Source organism: Helianthus annuus, chromosome 2 (assembly GCF_002127325.2).
Source record: "Helianthus annuus cultivar XRQ/B chromosome 2, HanXRQr2.0-SUNRISE, whole genome shotgun sequence".
Lineage (NCBI taxonomy): Eukaryota > Viridiplantae > Streptophyta > Magnoliopsida > Asterales > Asteraceae > Helianthus > Helianthus annuus.
This window is the reverse complement of record NC_035434.2, coordinates 104692234-104717690: the sequence shown is the minus strand read 5'-3', so window position 1 is coordinate 104717690 and position 25457 is coordinate 104692234.

The following is a 25457-nucleotide window of genomic DNA, read 5'->3' as shown; positions in this document are numbered from 1 at the left end:
TTGATAAACACTCCTCGTTATATTTGAAAAAACCTTCTCGTTCCGTGCTTTCCAAATTCTCCAACACGTTATAATGAGAATCCCATTCGTAATGTCTCTTCTAACCTTAGAACCTCCCACTTGCTCGGCAACTTTGAAAATATCTTCGGTGGAGAACAATATCATCGGTGGGATTTTGACCCAAGAAGCAATACCACTCCACACTCCATTTGTAAACCTACACGCTGTAAATAAATGCTCTGCTGTCTCGTCCGTTTCTTCACAAAAAACACAGCTCCAATTACCAACCACGGTATTCCTTCTTCGAAGCGCACATTTGGTAGGAATTCTATCAAGTAAAGCTCTCCACATAAAAATATTACATTTACTTGGAATCCATTTACCCCAATCAAACTGTTGATTTCCTTCCTGAGACCAACTACCTTTTATCCACTCTTTGACCTCTCTCACCACATACTCCTTCGAGTCACCCACGTTCCAGACCCACGAATCATCAGCCTGAGAAAACCGAGTCCCACATATTAATCTTTAACATTCAACTGCTTCAACCATCTCTTGATCTGTGGCTGGATATCGTTTCCAATCCCAAGTGACCAAAATACCATCATTATATGACTCCATTCTATCCGCCAGATTGCACCATGGATCCGACTCAAGACGGAACAGATTTGGAAAACGCTGCTTAAGAGGCATGTAATTGATCCACGGACCTATCCAAAATCTAATATTCGAACCATTTCCCACACACCCTTTAATCATACCTACAAACGGAACATCACCCACTTTCAAATTTCGGCCACATAAAACAATTTTAGACCACACTCCTGAAAATTTTTTATTACACGGAAACGTCTCCCACCGTCTACGAGACCCATGTATTGCATCTATAACCTTCCTCCAAAGCGCTTCACGATCTATACAATATCTCCACAACCACTTTAGCACCAAAGCATTATTACTCACCTCAAGTCTATTGATGCCCAAACCACCATTTTTCTTAGACCGTATGACCGTCTCCCAACTAACCCAATGAACTTTATCCACGTCAACATTACCACCCCAAAGAAATTTCTTGATCATCGACTCCAATTTGTTCACCACCGCCACTGCTATATATTAACTAATCAAACAGTTTTCATAACATGTTGATCTGTTAATTAGCTAATTTACAAATAACTTGCATAATTTGGCAGAAATCAACCAGATCCGTACTCAACAAACATTCTACAAACAGAAATAAAAAATTCTAAAAATTAATAACATGTATATGCCGAAACAATCACCCGATGACCTCGGTTTAAACTTTCAGGTTATTTTCGGGTCAAAGCGGGTTGACAACATTAAAGAAATGGGTCGATGTGGGTTAGTATCTAAAATAAATGGGGCAGGTTTCTCGTTAACAATCACTTTGCATCCATACTATTTGACACTGGTGCCGATTATAGTTTCATGTCTTTGAAAATTTAAACGTATGCTTGGGATTGAATCTAGTAAGTTAGATATTCCTTATTCCATAGAACAAGCCGATGGTAAACTTGTTGAGTCGGGCGAAGTTGTTAGAGGGTGTATATTAGAACTTGGTGAACGAGAATTTAACATTGATCTTCTGCTTGTCCAACTGGGTAGTTTTGATGTTGTAGTCGAAATGGACTGGCTGTCCAAGAATAGAGTCGAAGTTGTTTGTCATGAGAAAATCATTCGTGTCCCCCTTGCGAATGATGAGACACTCGTAGTGCATGGAGAGAAAAGAGACACGCTCCTGCGGATCATCAACTGTATGAAAGCGTAGAAATGCTTAAGAAAAGGATGCGTCGCCTTCCTGGTACACGTAGTGGATAAGAAGGTTGAGGAGCCAAAGCTTGAAGATATTCCTGTGGTAAAGGATTTCCCTGAAGTCTTCCCCGAAGACTTACTAGGATTACCTCCACAAAGACAAGTCGAGTTCCATATTGACTTGGTTCCAGGCGCCACTCCCGTGGCCAAGGCACCATATCGACTTGCGCCAGAGATGCAAGAATTATCCACGCAGCTCCAAGAGTTGTTGGATAAAGGGTTCATAAGGCCGAGCTTCTCACCTTGGGGAGCTCCAGTATTGTTCGTAAAGAAGAAGGATGGAACCTTGCGGATGTGCATTGATTATAGAGAATTGAATAAGCTCACTGTTAAGAATCGGTATCCGCTACCGAGGATTGACGACTTATTCGACCAGTTGCAAGGATCGAGCTATTACTCCAAGATTGACCTTCGATCTGGATATCATTAGTTGAGGATTCAGGAGGAGAGCATACCCAAGACAACGTTCAGGACTCATTATGGGCACTACGAGTTCCTAGTGATGCCGTTTGGATTGACGAACGCACCAGCAATATTTATGGACCTAATGAATCGCGTATGCAAACCATATCTCGATAAATTTGTGATTGTATTTATCGATGATATCTTGACATAATCGCAAACGAAGGAGGAGCATGAACAACATCTAAGAACCATTTTGGAACTGTTGAAGAAGGAAAAGCTCTATGCGAAGTTCTCAAAGTGCGAATTTTGGATTCGCGAGGTATAGTTCCTTGGTCATATGGTGAACGAGAAAGGTATTCACGTAGACCCGTCAAAGATCGAAGCGATCAAAAATTTGGAAGCGCCCAAAACTCCGATTGAAGTACGACAGTTTCTGGGATTAGCGGGTTATTACCGAAGATTTATTGAGAATTTTTCTAAAACTGCTCAACCGCTCACTTCCCTTACACAGAAAGACAAGAAGTTTGACTTGGGAGACAAACAGGAGGAAGCCTTCCAACTACTCAAAGATAAGCTATGCGATACACCGATCCTATCACTACCCGAAGGTATTGAAGACTTTGTGGTATACTGTGACGCTTTGCGTCAAGGTTTGGGTTGCGTGCTCATGCAACGCCAAAAAGTCATTTCCTATGCATCACGACAATTGAAGGTTCATGAGAAGAATTATACCACCCACGACCTGGAGCTAGGCGCAGTGGTATTTGCTTTGAAGATTTGGCGGCACTATCTGTATGGTACTCGGTGTACTATCTTCACAGACCACAAGAGTTTGCAGCACATATTTAATCAGAAGGAATTAAATACGCTTCAGCGTCGATGGACATTATATGATATGGGTAATAGTTGATCGATTAACCAAGTCTGCACACTTCCTACCAATTATGGAGAATGATAGCACTGGAAAGCTTGCTGAGTTGTATCTTAAAAAAATTGTGGCGCGTCATGGAGTGCCTATTTTGATAATTTTGGATAGAGATGGACATCTTATTCTGTGATAATTAATACCTGATAAATGTTTCCAATTCATATGGATAACGAAGTAAATCAGGAAAACCAGAATAATGAGAATAATGAAAACCAATTAGACAACAGTGCCATCCAACATATATTAGCACAAGGAATTATAGATGTTATGCCTGTTAGGATCGGAGGCTGTCATGATCGTGTTAGTTTGTATAAACTGATCATTCAGAGAATATTAAACATTGAAAAGTGCAGCGGAAATGGATACAAACTTTGTAAACACAATCAAAGAGGAAAATAGTATGATAAACAAATGCTTTTCATTAAGTTGAATTATTGAAATACAAAGCAAATGATTACAGCATGCTTACAATACTAAGCTCCCCCTCAGCCTGATACCCCAAGGTTGGTTGCACAAGATGAAAGGATTGGATTGAAGAAGAAGAATCTACTCAGTCCATCAATGTAACAGTACAGGGTACTGCTCCATTTATAGGCAATCCAATCCACTGACGCATCTCAGCTGACGTCACCATGAAAGTGACATCTAACAATCTAACAACTCTATCAACTGATCTATACAACTACTGCTTTGCTAACTACTGATATTATATTGTATTACATGAGATAAACATAAATTGCTGCTGCATCCTTCCACTGCTGTGAACCCAGTAGTACTTGTCATGATCAGCAGTGCTTGAACCAAGGCAGTAGATTGAGCAGCAGAGCTTTTAGTCTTCATCAGTCCTTGTGTAGAATCAGCAGTTGTAGGTCAGCAGATGTTTATAGAAGCAGTACTTTGGAGCATATCAGATGTTTGAGCCACATTCAAGGGGAAAGCAAGGTGTAAACTGCTGCTTATTGTTAGTCCACTGATGTGATCCGGTTTTGGCTTTACATTATGTTGGACCGTTGTTTGACCCTAAAACGTCAGTCAAGGTAGCTCATCATCACATATAAAGGCGGAATCAGTACATATGATGTTACAACTGCTTGTCCTTTCAATTCCACTGCTTTTATTGCTTTCAAATGTAATTTTGACAGAGTTTCGGCTCCTGAGCACACACATACACACCAGATCCGCTGATAAGACAACCCTATATATAGACTATGTGGTTCGCTAATATGACATGTCATATTAGCGGACCTGTTACATATTGACATAAAAGTGGACCACACTAAACCCTATAAGCGGACCTCTACCAAATGACCATAAAAGCGGACCTAAATCAACAATTACATAAACTTGACAATTTGACCCCCTGTTGACCAATCTTGACCTCAGACTTCTTGTAGACGTAGTCAACAGACATCCTATGCATCAACAGGGGAATAATGAAGTCTCCAAACCTGTTACTCAACCAATAACATTACAATCTATCTTTTCTAAACAATAAAAACAAATTCAATCAGCTCTAAGACATCCACTCAAGTTTTCAAGTTCAAGTTAATGACCCTGAACACCTGATTAATCTACCAAGTTCAATTTAATGACTCTGGTGATATTTTGACGAATCAAACTGATTTAGTAAAATCATTTTCAACTTTTTTCTGAAAATAACAAGTATCAACTTAATGAACTTGTTTTTGATTTTGAAAACAATCAAACTTCCAACAATATAAGCTCTCCTCATTCTTCAGCTCAGAATCTCCTGCATCTGCTTCATCTTTCTAGAATCCGACAATCAACTTTCCACTATGGTTTGTCTAAAATAAAGCAGAAATAAAATCTTTTTGGATTTTAATGTGATCTACACTAAGAAATTGTAATAACAGAAAACTTAAATTGCAGAAAGTAAACTATTTACAAGTTTATTTTTGGCGAGCGTGTCAGGGAATCATATCAGCTTTTCAGACAGATTACAAGTACCGTTAAACTACATTACATACACAGACTTAAACAATTCACCTCAATTGTCGATATACTGATCCATCTTAAATTCTCACACAAACTTCAATCTATTCAGGATACTGTTTAAGTGTTTTAAGAACATAGATCAATTCATGTGTCCCACCTCTTGAATATACTCCCGTATCCAGAATCCCAATATTCAGTCTTACAGGCAAGAATACTACAATGATGTCTGTACATAAATTAGGGGTTAAATGCGAGAACTGAGGGATCTCAGGTCAGAACTTCCGTTCAGCAGAGAGATATCAGTTTCGACTTTGCAGTATGTCCCCTTTAGAGGATCTTTTCAGCTACAACAGATGATTATCAATTTTATTGTCTAATCAGCTGAGGGCTTTATGCTATATTTCAAGCATTTTGGATAAAGTATTAGCCAAGGACTAGGTCAGAACTACCATTCAGCGGAAGTCCCGGAATAATACCCCAGACATCATAGAGTATAAACACCTAGTATATCAGAATACGAGACCTATCAAACGAGATTTCAGGGGTTGCCTATATATCCAAGTAGTGTTCCCCACAAATTTCACCAGTTTGAAATTTTAGGTTTGTATCCCGAATAAATTTACTAAATGTGCGAAAACCTATCGGCACATCGTTAGTGAGACTGTTTAACTCATTTTATCTTTCCAAATCTTTAGCATACTGTAATTGTCTAGCCGATGTACTATCATTTTCCCTATATACACAAGCTCTTTTTCAATTTTATCATGTTTTTGGATTTTTGCATTTTTTACTTTTTTTTTGTATTTTACTGAAAATAAACTATGTACAACTATCTATCTCCCCCTAAATACCAAAACACGTAAAAAACCGACAAACCATCGCAGATTGTTTCTCATCTTCATCCGCAACAGTACTCTCATCAACGCTCACAACCCCATCCGACACCGAAAGCAATTTCATACCATTAAGTTTTAACAAATATTGAAACCGAATTTTATCAAAAGCTTTGGTATGCAAATCAGCTTTTTGTTCGTCAGTGTGGATTTTCTCAATTCGTATCAACTTTTTCTCGAAGCAATCGAGAATAAAGTGATGACGAATTTCGATATGTTTAGTTTTAGAGTGATGTACTGGATTTTTAGTTATACTAATTGCGGCCTCATTATCAACAAACAGAGGTGTGTTAAGAAACTGCAAACCGTAGTCGCGCATCTGTTGCTGTATCCACAGGATCTGAGAGCAGCAACTGCTAGCAGAAACATACTCTGCTTCACATGTAGATAGCGCCACAGATGTTTGTTTCTTACACTGCCAGGTAACCAATCTAGGACCAAAGAACTGGCATCCTGCAGTTGTTGATTTCGCGTTGACTTTGCAGCATCCGAAATCCGAATCGGAATACCCTTCGAGCGTAAAATCGCCTTTTCTAGGATACCATAACCCCAATGACGGAGTACCTTTCAGGTAACGTAATATCCTTTTGACAATAATCATGTGCGATGCTCTCGGGTTAGACTGAAATCTTGCTGCGAGGCACGTTGGGTACATGATGTCAGGACGTGAAGCAGTCAGATACATCAAAGAACCTATCATGGAACGGTAAAACGTTTCATCAGCCCTGTCTCCGGTGAGATCTGGGTGAATCCCATGATTAGTCGCAAGTGGGGTAGCAGCTGGAGTAGAACTTGACATTCCAAATTTCTCTAGAATATCATGCACGTACTTCGTTTGATGAATGAAAATTCCCTCAGGAAGTTGTTCAACTTGTAGACCCAGAAAGAATTTCATCTCCCCCATTGATGACATTTCGAATTTCTGCTTCATCACCTGTTCGAAATCTTTGCACAATTTCTCATTTGTTGACCCAAAAATTATATCGTCCACATAAATTTGTATTATCAGAAGATGACCATCAACGACTTTAGTGAAGAGAGTGGCATCCATTTTTCCACGTATGAACTGGTTAGCGAGTAGGTGTTGAGACAAAGTCTCGTACCAGGCTCTCGGCGCCTGATGTAGACCATACAACGCTTTGTCCAGCAGATAAACTTTGTTCTTGTGGATTGGGTCAGTAAAGCCCGGCGGCTGACCAACATAAACCTCCTTTTTGACCTTCCCATAAAGAAACGCTGACTTTACATCCAACTGATATACTTTGAAATTCTTCCAAGACGCAAACACTAGGAAAATTCTGATAGCCTCTAGTCGAGCTACAGGAGGATAGACTTCTGTAAAGTCAATCCCCTCCTGTTGACTAAAGCCCTGAACAACGAGTCGAGCTTTGTTCCTTACAACCACTCCTCTGTCCCTCTTACATTTGAAAACCCATTTTGTATTGATTTTCCTTTGACCATCCGGCAAATCAACTAACTTCCACACCCCCAACTTTTCAAACTGACTTAACTCTTCTTGCATCGCTATGACCCAAGAGTCTTCAGTAAGCGCCTCTTTGTAAGTTCTCGGTTCGACCTGCGAGATAAAACCACTTAATGAAAATTCAGTTTGTAAAGGTGCTACTGTAGAATAAAAACATGTTAAGCCCTGGTCAATTTGACGTCTCGTGCGAACGCCCGATTGCAATTCTCCTATGATCAACTCCTCTGGATGATAAGAAAGAGTTCGCGGCATCACTTCGCTTGGAACTTCTACATTTCCCTCCAGATTAGTAACATTCTGCTCTGCATCTTGTTCACCAACTTGATTTGTTTGACTTGACAACTGGATCTGCTCCCCCTCAAGATCTGAATCACCATGGTCAAAAACTGGCATGTTATCAGCTTCTTGATCATCATTCAACTCCGACTGATTACCAGGAGCAACTTCATCATCATGTTCACCAGCATTACTAGGACCTGCTTCATCGTCATTTGAAGTTTCCCGAGGTCTTCTAGAATACTCCGCTGGGAACCTGAGCTGCGACTCATACTCTCGCAAAATATCCAGCTCATCAAAGAAATCTTCTTCTTCCTCTGGTTCTTCTCTCATGTCAAACGAATCCCAAAGTTTATCATAATGATAACGCCATGAATCACCAGGATTCTGTGGCGGCATAGTGTAACCTTGACATTCAACATTTGCTGCCTCAATAATCTGCTTCTCGCTTGGAATGAAGACACGTCGCAAAGGACTTGAATAACCCACAAAGATTCCCTCAACGCTCTTCGGACCCAACTTTCCTTTAGGCTCTATCACCGTACAGGGTGACCTAAACGGTTCTAGATACTTCAAATTCGGCTTGCGTTTATTGAGTAGCTCAAAACACGTCTTGTTGAACTTCTTTACAGTAAGAACTCTGTTGAGAGTATAGCATGCAGCAGAAACAACTTCAGCCCAGAAATTAATTGGTAACTTAGAGTCTGCAAGCATCGTTCTGGCTGTCTCGATTAGCGTCCGGTTTTTGCGTTCTGCAACTCCATTCTGCTGCGGAGTGTACGGAGCACTAAACTCATGCAGTATACCTCTTTCATCACAGAATTCTTCCATCTTACTGTTTTTGAACTCAGTACCATTATCACTGCGAATTCTACAGATCGGCCTCTGGTACAAATTCTCAGTTCTTTTAAACAACGCTACCAGGCTGTCAAACGTTTCGTCTTTGGATTTCAAAAACATAACCCAAGAAAATCTGGAATAATCATCAGTCACGACCAAGCAGTAGGAATCTCCTGTTATACTCTTGACATTCACTGGACCAAACAAATCCATGTGAAGTCTTTCCGAAGGTCTTGAAACTGAATTGACTTGCTTTGTAGGGTGTGACTTTTTCTTCTGTTTGCCTTTGACACAACTTATGCACTCCCCTTCCAGATGAAAACCTTTGACATGCACTCCTGTAACCAAATCGTTATGCACCAAGTGATTCATTTTCCTTAGATGAATATGCCCCATCTTTCGATGCCATAACCTTGATTCTTTCTCCGTTGCCCTGGACACAAAACAATGAGCCTGACCCGTGGTTGTAGTAGCGACGCTCATGTCCAACACGTACAGATCGTTGACTCTTGGTGCCCTCATGATGATCCACTCTTCAGGTATCACAAATCCTGGTTTCAAGATCAAACATTCTTTGTCGGTGAAATGAGTAGTATACATCCTGTCACAGATCTGGGAGATACTCAGCAGGTTGTTCTCCAGCTCAGCGATGTAGTTAACTCTCTCAAATGTTATGATGCCGTTCGATAACGTTCCTTCACCTATGATCCTTCCTCCTTGATTACCCGCAAAACCCACGTAACCACCGTTAATGTTATTCACATCATACAGCAGCGCGGTCTTCCCTGTCATATGTCTCGACGCTCCACTATCCATGATCCACCTGGATACAAGTTTTGGAAGATCCTGCACATAACAAATCATCATTTAAACAACTTCAAGAAAGATGCCGATTCATGCTTCGCAATCCAGGAAGCTCCGACAATTCAAACTGTTTAGTCAAACATCGAGTCCACCCAGGCCTCATCAGCCTTAGGTGCAACCTTGACTCTCGCAATTTGAATTTTGAAATTTTCAGCCTTAAGAGGCGGAAAATTTGCATCATAATCAACAGTAATTGGCTCTTCAGCCTTTTTCTCATCAGAATTTGAAACTTTCTTCTCAACTTTTGATTCAATTTTAGGTTTCCACACCTGTTGAGTTACTGCAACCCTTTTATAAAATTTATCATTTTGAGTTACCAACTTCTTTACGGGTTCAGTTTTATCTTTTACATTGTCGATTTTAACGTTTTTCTTCTCAACAACTTTCTTCTCAACATACATCGGTGCTTTACCCTTCACATCAACCTTCTTTTGTTGAGCCTTTACAGCTTCAGTCTTAGGCTTCACATATGTACACTTTCGTGCAATATGACCAACCTGTTCACATCTAAAACAAGTACGAGTATCAGCTACCCGACTCGTGCCTTCAGACTGAGCCTGTGAAGCTCTCTTCTCAAAAAATTCTTTGTTCGATTTTTAAAAAATTTCTTTTTCTTCATCAGCAAGTGAACTTGAACTGTTTACAAACATTTTCTTCTTAGCAAACCTCTTGTTTGAAACATTCTTTTTCTGATACGGTTTACCCCCTGATAACCACCCAACCAGTTGTTTCTGTTGTTATTGTAAAAACGCAGTGGATTAACAGATTTCTTGTTATAAACCCTTTCTTTCTTTCGACTCAGATTATTCACTGCTGACAACTCGACTTCAATAAGTTTGAAAACATTTGTCAATTTGTTCATGTTAACATTCTCGATCGGAAACTCTGAATCCGAAAACAACTTATCCGAACCCATCATCTTGTACATGACAAGGTTTGATTCTTCATCTAAGTTGTTCTTGGACTTTTGTTTCGGAATGTATTTATCCAAGAAACACCCATCCTCCTCAGAAGTGTCACAATCCGGTTTAAGCACTTTGTCTACCACACTTTTCACCACATCACTTTGGACACCCTCGTCATTGGAAGACGTGAACGTGACATCAATGTTCTCAGGAAGTTTAACATCACTTTCTTCCTCAATTTCCACCAAACTAGACTGCTTTTTCGTGTAGTTGTCTAAGATTGGCGGTGGAACTTTGTGAAACCCTACACCCGTTCCATCAAAAAACACATCCTCGCCAGCTTTGTTTTTCCCTATAGGTTTGGGAACAATATGCTGCAAAACAAAGCTTGCTGAGCTATAGCTGTTTAACTTCAACTGAATTCTTTCATTTTCAATTTCCGCTTCTTGAACTTTAAGTTTCAATTTAGCAATTTCATCCAATTGATTGTTAATTAATTCTTCTTTTATTCTCACCACAGCTCTCAGATGTTCGTTTTCTTTAAATGTTTTGCCATTTCGATCATCACTATCTTTGACAATGCTTTTCAATTTTTCAAACTTTTCAGAAATTTGACGGTTCTCAAGAATTAACTTTTCATTTTCACATTTTATTTTCTCACGATCAATTTTATCATTTTCAATTTGAGTTGTTAATTCTTTGATCCGTTCGGTTGAAGCTTTTACAGTTTTGTCACGACCAAGAATCTGATCCTCAACACTTTTAACTTTCGTTGTCAGATTCTTGATTTTCTCATTATTAAGGTACGTGACAGTGCTACAAAAATTGCATTGTTTGGTGCAATTTTTGCAGTCAGCATTTCCATCAATCTTGTTACCTGACACATTTGTTGACACAATTTGACTGACCAGCTCCTTTAACTCAGTAACAGAATTAGGGTCTACCTCGAGTGCTTTCGCAGCTAGCACTTTGTCAGCCATTTTTCCCAGGTTCTCTTCCGTCAACTCCTGCGTAGTATTGATCAAGCCTGTATCAACCTGCTTTACTTTCTCAATCTCTTCTTTTTCTTTCATCTCTTTCTCCTCTTTCTCCTTTCTCTCTTTCTCTTTCTCTTCTTCAATCATCTTCTCAGTTGGCGTTCCCCACCACTTGTGCTGCCAATACTCATCATCCTCTTTTATCTCCTTGATGATGGCTTCCATATCGGGTGTGCTGTCATCAATCGCAATGTTTCCATACCGATCAAGATAGCATTCCCTGTCTGGATCCCATCTATTTGCTCGTCTTGCTTCCGGATAAACACGAGAGATCCTCAAGATTCTTTTTTCAGCAATCATTTTTCTATAACAGTACTTTTGCTCGTCAGTACGATCATCTTTCCACGGAATCGGTTCATCATCATTTGCCACGAATGCGTAACCAACCGCATCTTCTTCCGGTAACACTTCCTTACTCCAATCGTACCCCTCATCATCATAAATCACAGCTAGAGCCCTTGATTTGTCTCTGTTATCTTCAGTCTGCTTCAATCTCGGCGGCTCGGATTTATTTTGATGATAGATTGCCTTTTTGTAGTAATCATCTCGAAACGGATTCTCCGACTCATCAGTGTACGCATTTCTGCATTCCCGCTTGAAATGACCCTTCTGCTTACACTTAAAGCACGTCACCTTGGATTTGTCGAACCCCAACTTTGTAGACGGACCACCGATCGTTTTTCTCCCAGTAATCTCCATGAAGCGTTGTGCACGTCGAACTGCACTTGCCATCGCCCAACGAATGTCGATCAGCTCCATTTCTTCGGGGTCTATCTGATCGTAATCTTCTTTCGTCAGATTTGTGTTCCCGATCTTACCAGCCACCAACCCTTCATATGATTCCAACACAGATGCCAAGAAAACCATCTGTTGCTTAGCCGACTCTTCATCAAAATTCTGTGCGTTCTTCAAATCTATTGCGATGTTGCAAGAAAACTTCGCATCAGAACGATTTGCAGAAGATGTAGATCCACAGTGATAACCACTGTGACTTCCGCTGTTTGGACTGCTTTGACTTTCATTACTTGCTGAAGAAACATTCTCAGCCGAAAATGCAGTTTTTGGAGAAGTAGCTTTCAGCATCAAGCTTTTCGGATAGTACAGATCCAGGTTTTGCTGATAAGATGAGTGATTGACTTTGTATGTTTTCTTCAGTTCTAGCTCATGACTTTCAAGTCTCTCAATCACCAAATCTGGAGTTAACTTTTCTGGAGGAATAGTGTTCTTCAACATCAGTGCGTAATATCTCCAATCCACTTCATCTGGTAATGACTCGAACAGTTTGTCAACAAGATCTTCATCAGAATACGTGATCTTATGTCGTGCAAGCTCCAGCTTCAGATGACCGAACCTTTCAATCATTTTACAAACCGATTCATTTTTAAGACAACCAAACATGTCAAACTCTTTTCTAAGAAGTTTCGTTTTATTTTTTACAATCTCATTACTCCCTAGACACTTCTTCTTGAGTTTTTCCCATAAATCTTTTGCATTGGAGTAGTCTATCAACGAAATGATGTCTTCCCGCACCGACTGAAACAGTAATGCCACACACTTTTGCTCGGCAACAAATCCTTCAATTTCTTCAGCTGATCTCAATGCTTCACCATTCTTCTTTCCATTTGCATATCCGTTTTTCATACTTTTCCAACTTGCAAATGCGAATGCCATCAGCCAGTCTTCGAACTTTGTAGACCACCTACTATAATCTTCTATAGCCATCAGCTTCGGAGGTTTGTTGAATGTACCAAATGCGGTCTCCGACTCCCAAGCTTCTTTCTTTTTCTCTTTCAGTTGATCCTCGTTTGTATTGCTCGAAGACGTATCATTATTTCCTGAACTTCCCGTGAACGCATACATGTCGCTGAAAGGATTCATGAAAATATCATCCATTTTTTATTGTTCCTGCAAAATCAACCAACACTTAGAAAAATTTTCGAAATTTTTGAAAATCAGGACACAAAAGCGGACCTATCTGTACAGATGACAGATAAGCGAACCCAACAATGTCACAAAAGCGAAACAGACAATGACTTAAAAGCGAACCAGTTGATGTCCTAAAAGCGGACCAGATATAGTCCGTAAAAGTGGACCAGATATTGTTCGTTCGAGCGGACTAGACTTGTTCGTTCGAGCGGACCAAACTATGACCGTAAAAGCGAACTGAATCTCGCGATGTCCGTAAAAGCGGACCACAGTTTTTAACCGATTTTGACCATTTTTAGTCCGAATTTTAGCCTGAGATTTTCTAGGGTTTGTTATTAGTATGATTTACACGTTATACTCAATTTTCAGACAATTTCAACCGTAGGAACCACTGAAAACCGAAAAAGTATGAGAGAAAGTGAGTAGAAAAGAGATATTTCTGCAGATATAAGCTGTAGTAGTATGAACTCCTCGTCCTGAGCTCTGATACCACTTGTTGGACCGTTGTTTGACCCTAAAACGTCAGTCAAGGTAGCTCATCATCACATATAAAGGCGGAATCAGTACATATGATGTTACAACAGCTTGTCCTTTCAATTCCACTGCTTTTATTGCTTTCAACTGTAATTTTGACAGAGTTTCGGCTCCTGAGCACACACATACACACCAGATCCGCTGATAAGACAACCCTATATATAGACTATGTGGTTCGCTAATATGACATGTCATATTAGCGGACCTGTTACATATTGACATAAAAGCGGACCACACTAAACCCTATAAGCAGACCTCTACCAAATGACCATAAAAGCGGACCTAAATCAACAATTACATAAACTTGACAATTTGACCCCCTGTTGACCAATCTTGACCTCAGACTTCTTGTAGACGTAGTCAACAGACATCCTATGCATCAACACATTATCTGTTCCTCTGGTAGGGTTCAATCCCAACAATCTCCCCTGGAACAGATAATGCCAAAACCCGTCATTATTCAGGACCTTTATTTCTCATTAAGAGTTCCTTAGCTTGTTTCCTGAATTCAGCTTCAAATTCCTTGGCACTCTGGTCATCTTCGTCCCTACACAGTGTAAGTTCAAGGAGATCCTGCAAATCTTCAACACTTAGGCCAAGTGCTTCTTTCCTTGATATGTACTTCACTTCACCATTGGTTCTGACAAGAGTCAATACGTGGGTCTTTTGATCAGATATCCACTTTAGTATTTTTAAACCAAATGGGTTTCTTGGAAGAGATTTATTCTTTGATGAGTTAGGAGATAATGGCCTTGTAAACACTTGCAGACTTTCAGACATTCTTTTGAAGGCTTCTTCAATGACTTTGTTTGCTGCAGCTATGTCTTCTGCAGTTTCTTTCTCAATCTGCTCTTGCCTTTCAATTTCTGTCATGTCTGTTGCAGTGTTTGGTGATGCAGGTTTGTTTAATACCTTCTTAACAAGGTTCTGAAGCTTTGTTGAGCTGTCTTCTTTAGACCCATTTTCATGATGGTGTCCTTGAAGTACTCTTCTTCCTTTTCTTTGACCTCTTTTTCAGTCAGCTGTTTACCTTCTTCTTGGTTTATCACAAGAGTAGAATTGTCTGCTGATTTGAACAATGTTCTGAGGTTTTCAATCTGCTGTTCAAGCTTCATCATTTGTTCACGTTTCTTTGAAGCACTTGAAACAGTTATCTTTCTTTTCTTTAGCCTTTCATAGGCTTCATCAGTCTGTTGCCTGGACCATTTTGATATGGCTTCAGCAGTATCCATTTTTGCATCCACCAGCTCCTTTTTCTTTCCTTTATACTCTGCAGTGAGGTCAGCAATGAGCTTTTTGTATTTACTCCAGTTTGGAGCATTCTTCTTCTTTGTAGGATCATTCTTGATTTTCTCAATCCTTTCTGTCTCATGCTTTAGAGCAACTAATGGCCATTCTTTGAACTGTTGTTCTTCAGCAGGATAGAATTTCTCTTTCATGATGTAGGCTAGATATTGTTTTCTTAACCTTTTCTTTTGATCAACCTTTTCTTTGTTTAGCTCTTGTGCAAATTCTTCTATCTGCTTTACTTTTGTGAAGTAGAACTCCAGTCTTTTAGCAATGCCTTCGTCACTTAGACCTTCACTTTCACTCTCAACTTTAGCTCTTAGTTTAGCTTGCCTTGCCTTGATCTTGAGGTAATCATCCATATCCTCTGGTGGCATGTAGCCTATGAGTGAGGAGAATCTTCTTTTTGAAGGATCTTCTTCTGTATAGAATTGCCTCATCTCATTTTTGATAGCTTCAAGTTCCAGTGGATATTGTGCAGCATTAGGATCATGTATACCCTCATTGGCAGAGATTGGCTTTCTTTTTCTACTTAAGAGCTTTGGTTATGATATAGAAGAGGTGAGAGCAGTGGTGGATAGTTGACTAACAGCTCTTGAAACAACTGGTGTCTCAACCGCTGTTGTCATTACAACTACTGATGTATCAGCAGATGTCTTCTGCTTTTGAGCAGGGGTTATGATGGCAGTTGTTTGAGTGGTGATGAGTGGCTGACTAACAGTAGTTGAAACAACTGGTGTTTCAACCACTGTTGTCATTACAACAGATGTTGTAACATCTGTTGTCTTCTGCTTTTTGGCAGGGGGTGATGATGGTTTGGCTGTTTGTGATGGTAATGGTGGTTTTTGTGCTGTAGACACAGATGGTAGTGGAACAGTAGTTGTGGTGGTGTGTGGTGATGTGGTGTGTGTTGATACTGCAGTTTTGGTTTGGCTACTTTCTGGCTCAACATACATACCATCATCAATTCCCTTTTTCTTCCACTTGATCTTCTCCCCCTTTTTGGCATTATCTGAGAAGGGTTCTTTCGTGAAGAGAACAGTGGAGGGAACCTTTCCAGAGGCACTTTGAATGTAAGCTTTTATAGCTTTTATATCCGCCTGAGTATCCTTGAATCTTGATTCCACCATATTGGTCAGCTTTTGAACATGTATGGCATGCTGCGGATCTGCCATCTGCTTTTGTCTTTCCAGCAGTGGTTGGAATAAGTTCCATAACTCTGAGCAGGTGCTTGAGCAGGAGGAGCAGTGGATTGGGCTTTCTGAGCTTTCAATAGCTGCTGCACCATATCTTTTATTTCAGCAACTGAGGTTTCAAGGTTTTCAACCCTGCCCGTCAATTCCTGATATCTTGAATCATCACCTGAGTTAACAGGATCATCTGAATCCCCACCAGTAGTGGTTTTACCAATGAACGACTTAGGAACAGAGTCCCAAAAGTCAGCCATTGATACCCCTTTTTCTTGGTACTGGGGACTTCTTTCTTCAGCACTTGATAACCTTTTGATGTTGGTAGTGGTTAAAACAATTTCACTGGTGGTTCTCAGTGGTGCTATTGAAGAAATTGCCTTCAAGGGAGTCTTGTGAATGTAACCACTGTCCAAATGTAAACCAGTGGGTTCAACATTTGTAGTGGCTGCTCCACTTGAACTACTGACAGGAATTACTTGTAATTCCTGCAGTGTAACCTCCTCAGTTGTTGCTGGGATAACAGAAGTGTCAACATCAGACCCAGTCACTTGTTGAAGTATACTCTCAGTGATAGGTGGTTGAGAGGAACTGGTTTGTGTCTGAGTAACATCAGCTGCATGCAACAAAGGTGTGGTGGATGGTGGTATTATTTGAGGTGAGGGTAAAGGGGTTGAAAGAGACATGTCCTTGGGATCAGGACTGTGGAAGATGGATCCGAGTGGGTCCAGAGCTTCATATTGTGGGGTCCCTGTGCTTACAACTTGATCCTTTTGTGAGGATGCAAGAGGAGTTTGAGGCTGGGGTTGAGATCTTTCTTCCAACTGCTGTGAGGAAGTAGCAGCAGTGGTTATTGGTGACTTTTGTGCTGTCACTGGCATTGTCTCTGGGATCTCATCTTCCAGAGATGCCTTTGTTTTGGTTTTGGTGGGCTTTCTGGATATTTTTCTTTTTGTCTTTTTAGTGGTGGCAGGTGTGGGTTTCAAAACAGTGGGTGTGCTGCTTTGATCACCTGGAGCAGTGGGCTCAGCAGCAGATACCTGAGGAGCAGTTTCATCTGCTAAATTCTGCTCAGGCACCTCTGCTTTTGTTTTTATTTGTGCCAACATTCTAGAGAATGTTTCAGGTGTTAAGCAGTTTATTTTAAAAGAGGCACCTTGTTTGGGCAAATCTACTTCTTTCTCTACAAACTTTTGTTCAAAATAGTAGCTTAAAAATTTTAGAAAGAGCAGAAATGCTTTATTATCAACGTTTTTTTACCAAATCATCAAATATTTCCTGGGAGTAATTAAGTTTTTATTATTTAAAATTGCATACCCCAGGTATTGAATTTTTGTTGGTATTTCATTAAAAGACGTTGTTTTATTAGAAACACACATTAACAGTGTGTGAAATAAAAATCTGGGTGCAGAAGGAAAATAACCTTTTTGTAAGGTATCCCTTTTTGGTTTCTCTGCATAGCCTCTGTTTATGAAATCCTTTTTCAACTCGTCTTTAGAAAATGAGGTTTTTCCTTTCAAATCATCGAGTTTAAAGATTTCAGAAATGGATTGTGGTGTTATTTGAACCTTCTTACCCTGTATCGAGGAGTTGATGGCTGTGATGATGTCTCCTTGTTTTTCAAGGGTGGCATTTTTCCAGAACTCTCTCTGGGTTTGAAGATAAATGGGAGCGTCCGCTGTTATCAAAGTTTTGTACTTTGATGCAGATAAGATGTCAGTGATGGAGTCGAAAGTGTTGTCAGTTGTGGGTTTTGTGAGTATACCCACATAGTTGTGTGGAGATTTGTAGCGAATCTCCGTAGTTTCAGCGGCCATTTGAGTGGCGTCTGATGGGGTGGAGGAAGAAGATGGTTTTGATTTTGACTTCGATTTTGGTTTCGTCATTTTTGATGAAGAAGATCGAAGAAGGTTTTTGTGAAGAAGAGTGGGAAACTGCTTTGTGAAGAGAATATTTGGAATTCAATTCGATAGTATGAGCCCCTGTTTGGGTTTAATCAGGGTTTTATTTTAGGGAAAAAGTGAATGCTAATGTGGCAGCGGTTATAATGATCTGACGGCTAAAAGCTGACCACGTGCCAACCCCTAATGAAATGGTAAATAATGGAGGACAGTTGTTTTGACAACCACTGATGGATCAATCATCAGTAGTTACAATGGTAATGAAATGAAGTAGTGGGTGTATCAGTGGATAGAACAATGATTTTAAACATCAGTGTTTTTGAACGAGCAGGGGTTGACTATTAGCAGTGGACATACCTTAGAGAACAGATGTTAAGGCACAACAGCATTTAAGGAACAACAGTGGTTGAAAACAATAATGAGGATCATTTGTGTAACAACTGTTTGTGCAACAGTGTTTTGACTTTTGACAATTAATTTTAGCATCTGCTTGTTCAGATGTAGGAATTGATTTTGTCTTGTGAAAGCACAATATCTTATCTAGCATCTGTTGAACACCAAAATTGCTATTCTTAACAAAATACATTTTAGATGTATATTATCAAGATTAAATTGCCAGCAGTTATCTACAGAAATTTTTTGTTCAAGGTTTTGCCAAATGTCCATTATTCCAGACAGTGGTTTAGCATCCCAGATGATGAAAACTTTTCTACTAAACAACTCATTTTGTGTCTAATTACTTGAACTAGAACATGAGTATCTCAATAGTTCAAAATCAATTTGCAACCAATTTTTGATCTGTGACAACCAAACTTGAGCTTAACATGACCTTGGTATGTGTGCCATTTCCTTTTGATCAGATTTAAGGATAGTAATTTCACACAAAAATAAGGAAATTGCATCCTGACCAGAGATGAACTTTTACTAACAAAAATGAGTAAAAGTACAAAATATATTTTACAAGAAGTAATATATATATCTGGTTTTATTTGAGAAAAACCCCTTAAAAAAATAAAAGGAGTTTTGAAAAATATCAAAAGGATCTGACAGCTTACCAATAAGTTCATGATCATATCCTTCTCAAGTCATTTTTACCATTGTTTGGGGTCATTTTCTTGTCAATCGATTGTAAATTCTTCTTTTAAGGTCAATCACTGGGAATGTCATAGATACCTGAACAATTCCTGTATTGATGAATGCACACAGTTGCATGATCCCATTGTTTAACCTAACTTTAACCTCAAGAGTGTTTTATGCTTATACTCTTTTCTTTTGATTTCAAAAGTTTTGAGATAACCACACTTTGAGATTTGTTCATTTTCTTTTTCCCTTTTTACCCTTTTTATTCACATGTTCAGAAATACTCACTGGGAGATTTTATTTTGAACACGCTTAGTCCAGAATCACTTTGAAGTAATGTTTTGAGAGATCTGACCACATTTGTGCATGTTTTATTTCCAGATCTCACACTACATATGATTAGGACTATTTTGACACCTTATTTTCTTAATGTGTTTTGACAAAGTTGATTTGGTCCTTTTAAGGATTCTCAACCTGCCTTTGAGCACATAAGAATTTTGACTAAAGCTTTATTTCCCTCTTTCTATGTCAGCAGAACACTAGTGTTTAGATGAACATAGGTTTTGCTGATCTGAGGTGCATACTTTAGTGTAAAATATAAAAACATCACAAAATTTCATAACAACAGTTGAAATCAATTTTGAATTAAGATGAACACACCATAATTTTCAGATAAGTTTCCAGATCTGGAAACTATGAGTGATTTGTGCATGACATCATCAGTTGTATGAGATTTGTGAATCTTATGACATCTTGGTTGTTTTACAGAGCTTTTGAGTCATCATTTTGAACATGATTTCTCGTTACTCTGTTTTTCAACTGAAATACGACCAACCTTAGTATCAATGATTGTGAGCTGAACTGTTATGTCAAATTGATGGTTAGATCGAATTTGACTGTTGTCACACCCCGATAATTCCACGTATCACCGGTGGGCCCGGTGGGGTATCGTGACGTAGTTGATATCATCATAGTCAAACATACACAGAATAGCACAGCGGAAGTCAAGGAATAAAAATATTATAACAAACTCAAAGTCTGAAAATTCAAAGTATTTATTAAAGACGAGTCTGTAATATCAAATTCACAGGAGGATCATTACAGAATGTTTAAAATGAAGCTTAGCAGACTTTATGGCATCTTTAAGGATTTGCAAGATCCTCTTTTTCGACACCGAGCAACTCCCAGCCTATTACGAGTAGTACCTGCCACTTAGCCTTTTGAAAATACGTCAGTTTTCACTGGTAAATACAATTTAACCGACTCATTTGAAAAGAGTTTACAAAAATTGATTTAAGTGCACAAGACACAAAACCTTTTATATCTTGGGACAATTCTTAATAAAATCTTGTATACTGAATTACATGTTTACCGTACATCTGGGGCCCAGTACAGAGACTGAGACATGATTAAACGACACACCACTTTTAAAACCCATAAAGGAGTTATCCCCAACTTGTGGGTAGTTAATAATTTATTATTGGCATCTTTTCGGTGTATGCCTACACCGTGCGCATAGGTTGTGGCCATTTACAAATGAATGAGCCAAGGATATATCCAGGACACGGTCGTTAACCCCCAATGTTTAAGTCATCAACAGAACAGTATCAAAACAGGTTTTGTGGATTTACTAGCCACAATCCGGCATTTGATTGATCCACACCCGACCAAGCGGTATTAATTTACCGTATCCCAAGCCCGTATAAGGGAAAATAAGTTAAAAGTATTTACCTGAGCTAATACTTGATTCACAGCAAAATAACTCAGTCGTATCCAATCTATCTAAATGCAGGTAGCTTTTATCGGGTGGCTCTAGTCTGGAGTGATGGTAATATATAACCAAATTCAGAATGCTAATGGTCTTTATTTAAGTCATAGACTTAGACCGGCTAGCTCGAAGTATCTAAAGCGGTACGACACGCTAGATTAAGCGATGACCGGAATAGAATGTTATTTAGACCCAATAAGTTTGGATACTTGTATAGTATGGGTATACTAAACACATTCCGGATTTTGAGACAAAAACTATAAGGTTAAACCCATTTCGGCAAACATACGTAAACTAGTTACATAAACCGATCCGAACGCGTAAAATGCGTAACGGGTAACCAAATGAATCATATACAAGTTCCATGTGTTATTATGCTTAGAATATGTCAATACATCAGTAGGATGTTAACATATATGCCCAAGAAGTATTTAAAACCATTTTAAGTCCCGTAAGGGCATTTTGGTCATTTTAATATTTATAAAAGAGATTTATAACAAACTGAAGTTCTGGTCCTTTCTAATCAGTAAAAATATTTATTTTATCTCATTACATCAGTAAGATATCATACATATGTGAGGTTTACCATTTATGGCCAAACTATGTCCCGAAAGGGCATTTTGGTCATTTCACATATGCTTTTACGGGCATTTTTGGAAGTCTGAGTTCTTGACTTATACCTACTGTAATAATATTAAAATTTGTTAAAGAATTCAGTAGGTAACAAGTCTTAGGTGTTAATTATGGTTTAAAACCATACTATGCACCTAAATAACGTAAAAATCGCTAATTGACGATAATTAAGGGGTTTTATGGAAATCTGAGATTTTGATTAGTTTTGAATGCTCAAAATAATTTTTTTAATGTGTAAAATCAGTAGGAAAAGGTTTGGCATTCAAATCATTTGTAAATCTCATTTTATGCGTGAGAAGGGTATTATCGTCATTTATCGAATTAATACAAGAACTCTATGATATGATCAGTTTATAATCTGATCAATAACTCCAACAATCCCTAAAAATAATATCTTAACAGTAGGTAATGAGTTTCGGGTCAAAAACCAAGTTTAAACATGCTTTATGCAAGATATCGCAATTTACTTAGTTAAAAGCTTCTAATTACGATATCGAGCATAACTCCTATTTGGGACCAAGAACTGATGTCAAATTTTCGGGACAAGCTTAAATATCAGTAACAAAGGTTTTTGTCCTCTCACATTTCTAAAAATCTCATTCTTACGTCAAAAGGGCAAAATGGGCGTTTATAAGCATATTAACTGAAACTAGCGTATAATTCAAACCACAAGGAACCATGCAATATAACTCCAGAGGGTTATACTACTGATTAATATGGTCCTAATGGAAGCTTAAATCATGGAAGAATCAAGCTTAATCGGGTTAGAACTGAAAAGTCAAAGCAAAGTCAAGCTTTTGCGACTTTCGGTTATGAACCGACCTTAATCTTAGAATTGTCGAGTTGGACCAGTTTAGACATGTTCTAATAATCATTTCTAAGTTATTATAGTGTAAAAATATAATTTATAACATCTGCATCCATGGTTTTAATTAAAACCCACAAATCTGCCAAGTTTGACTTTTTACCTAAACGGTTTGACCCGACAATTAACTAAGCAAACGAAGGAACTAGGAGGTGCCCTTTCAGGGGTTAATCACCTACCTAACTATGGTCTTATACCCACTTTCAATTCGATCAGTGGCTGGACCATGAGAGTATAAACCGATAGTCAAAGCTAATATACGATAACTTGACTTTTCGGGTATTAAAACATAAATCTGAACTATAGAATGGGTTATAGCACTTACAAAGAGTCCATGCTATCTTTTCTACAAGAATTAAGTTCCACTTTAGCTTTGGAAGTTCCAGATTTGAGAGGGATAGAGAAGGAATGAAAATGTGCAAATGAATTGGATGGGTTCTTGGCCTATTTATAGTTTTTGGGGTGATTCTAGGATTAAGACATGTGTTATATGGATCTCTAGGATCATGGCAGGTGTCACAACAGCTGGCCAACTTGTTTTGGAGCCCAAGGAATCGATTTTGATTGGTTAGAAGTGAATGGAGTAGTCACCAAGGAAGGAGAAGGGCAGCTGTCATTTTTCTGCTGATCAGACCTGCATACGGACCGTATGGTCCTATGTATACGGTCCGTAAGGACCTAGTCTGCATACTAAAAGTTTCATCAGTTGGCAGTTTTGGCCCCTGAACGCGTATCGTTGAGTTTTTGGCACTTCTAACATCCGTTAACTCCATTTCAAAGCTCCATAAGGAAGTTAAAGTATATTTAACTTCAACCATGCTCAAAAATATGCCGGGTGTCGGTTCGTTTGGTCGTACGGTCTCGTTGTTCGGCTAATTACGACGAAACACGGACGGACGCGAAAAACGATCCAATCGACGCGACGAATGGAATTTTATCAAGCCAAACACTAAAACAAAATATTTTAGTGCTTACACAAATTTTTGGGTGTCCGGGAATATTCAGAATGCGAGATATGCGCGAAAGTGCAAACTTGTGCACTTTTTGACACTTTTAGTCCCTCCATGACATAAAAGTTTATTTTTGCGCACCAAACACCTCTAAGCCTATATCTAAGCTATATAAAGGATAAATAGGGAATGTTTAACTCATGGACATATTCCGGAAGGTCCGTTATCAACCGATTTGACCTACATTTGCAGTTTGACGCAATTAGTCCCTTAATTGCGCAAAGTGGCGCGAAATACCGTTTATTGATATCCAAGCCTTCTATAGCCCATAATGGGCATCCCCGAATGTATGTCCAATTATTACAACGCTCTGGTTCGCTTAAAAGACCCTCGAGAGGCGTAGATTCAAAAGTTGACGCTTTTGGTCCCTCTAATGCGCAAACTTGCGCATATCATCATTTAATAGCGTTGAAGCCTTATCTAGTCCATGTTAGGCATTCTTGAGAGTATTATAATACAACACAATGCTTCGGGTTTGTTAAAAGGTCACTCAGAGGTAAGAATTAACATGTTGACACTTTTAACCCTTATTGCGCAAACTTTCACATAATTACGCAAACGGCTCCTCTCGTCCAACAAGTGGCTCAATTTAGAATACGGATACCGTATAAGGTCACTCAGAGGCCTAGCTTAGGCATGTTGACAATTTCAGTCCTTCTATATTCATAGTTTTCGATTTTGACGAAATTAGTCCCTCATAGTCAACGTTTGACTTTATTAGGGTTCATTATATGTGTCACCACATCATTGGACTCGATTTTACGAGGTGTTACATCCTCACCCCCTTAAAAGAAATCTCAACCCCGAGATTTGCTCAAAAAGATGGAAGTACTTTCTGTCGTAAACTGAACTTAACTTCCACAATCATTTAGGGACTTTTACGATATTCCAATTGACCTATCCAATAGGTGCATGCTCCTTTTCAGAGTTTCTTAATCTGTCGATCCTTGATCGAAATAGGTCTTTCCATAAACCTCAGGTTTTCATCAACCTATATGTCTTCATGAGACATTTCTAGCGACTTACCAGCTAGGCATTTCTATAAGTTCAAAAATGTGGAACACCTCGTGAATTCCACTGAGCTCCTTAGGCAAGTTTAGCTTACGAGCTATACTGCCGTCACATTCGATGATCCCGAATGATTTATATATCCAAGGCTTAACTTGCTCTTACACTAAAACGTATCATCCTTTTTCATATTTGGTATTTTCGATAGAGCCTCGTCCCCATTTGGAACTTTAAGAGATTTGCGCCTTTTGTTCGCATTGCTCTTCTGCCGATTATTGGCAGCTTTCAGACGGTTATGGATTTATAATATCCTATCCATCGTCTTTAATATAAATTCTAGATCCTAAGAATCTAGCTTTCCCAATCTCCTGCCCAACAAAGGGGCGTTGACTATTTCCTCCAAACAAGGTCTCCAATGGAGCAGTCTTTATACTTATATCGCGCTTTTGGTTATAAGAATTTATTCAGGGTGAGATAGTTATTCCAACTACTACCCGAATCAATCTTAAGGAATCAACTATCCTCATGGTTAGTCGAACAAGTCGTCGATCCTGGGAAGCTAATAACGATTTTTAATCGTTTCTTAGTTAGGTTGCAACAACCAATGCACAAGCGTATTACCTTACGCTTTCTTTTGTCAACCATAATCAGAGCTCTTAAAATGATGAGCTAGGCTGTCCAAGCCTTTCTCAAAAAAAAAAAAAAAAACTCATCTGGTTAGCCCTCGGTTCTTCCATTTTCGTTGATGCTAACCGATATGGAGCTTCTGTAGTAGATACAGCTCTTAATAGGATGTAAATCCTAATTCCATTTTGCTTTTCTAGAGGTCAAACAGGGT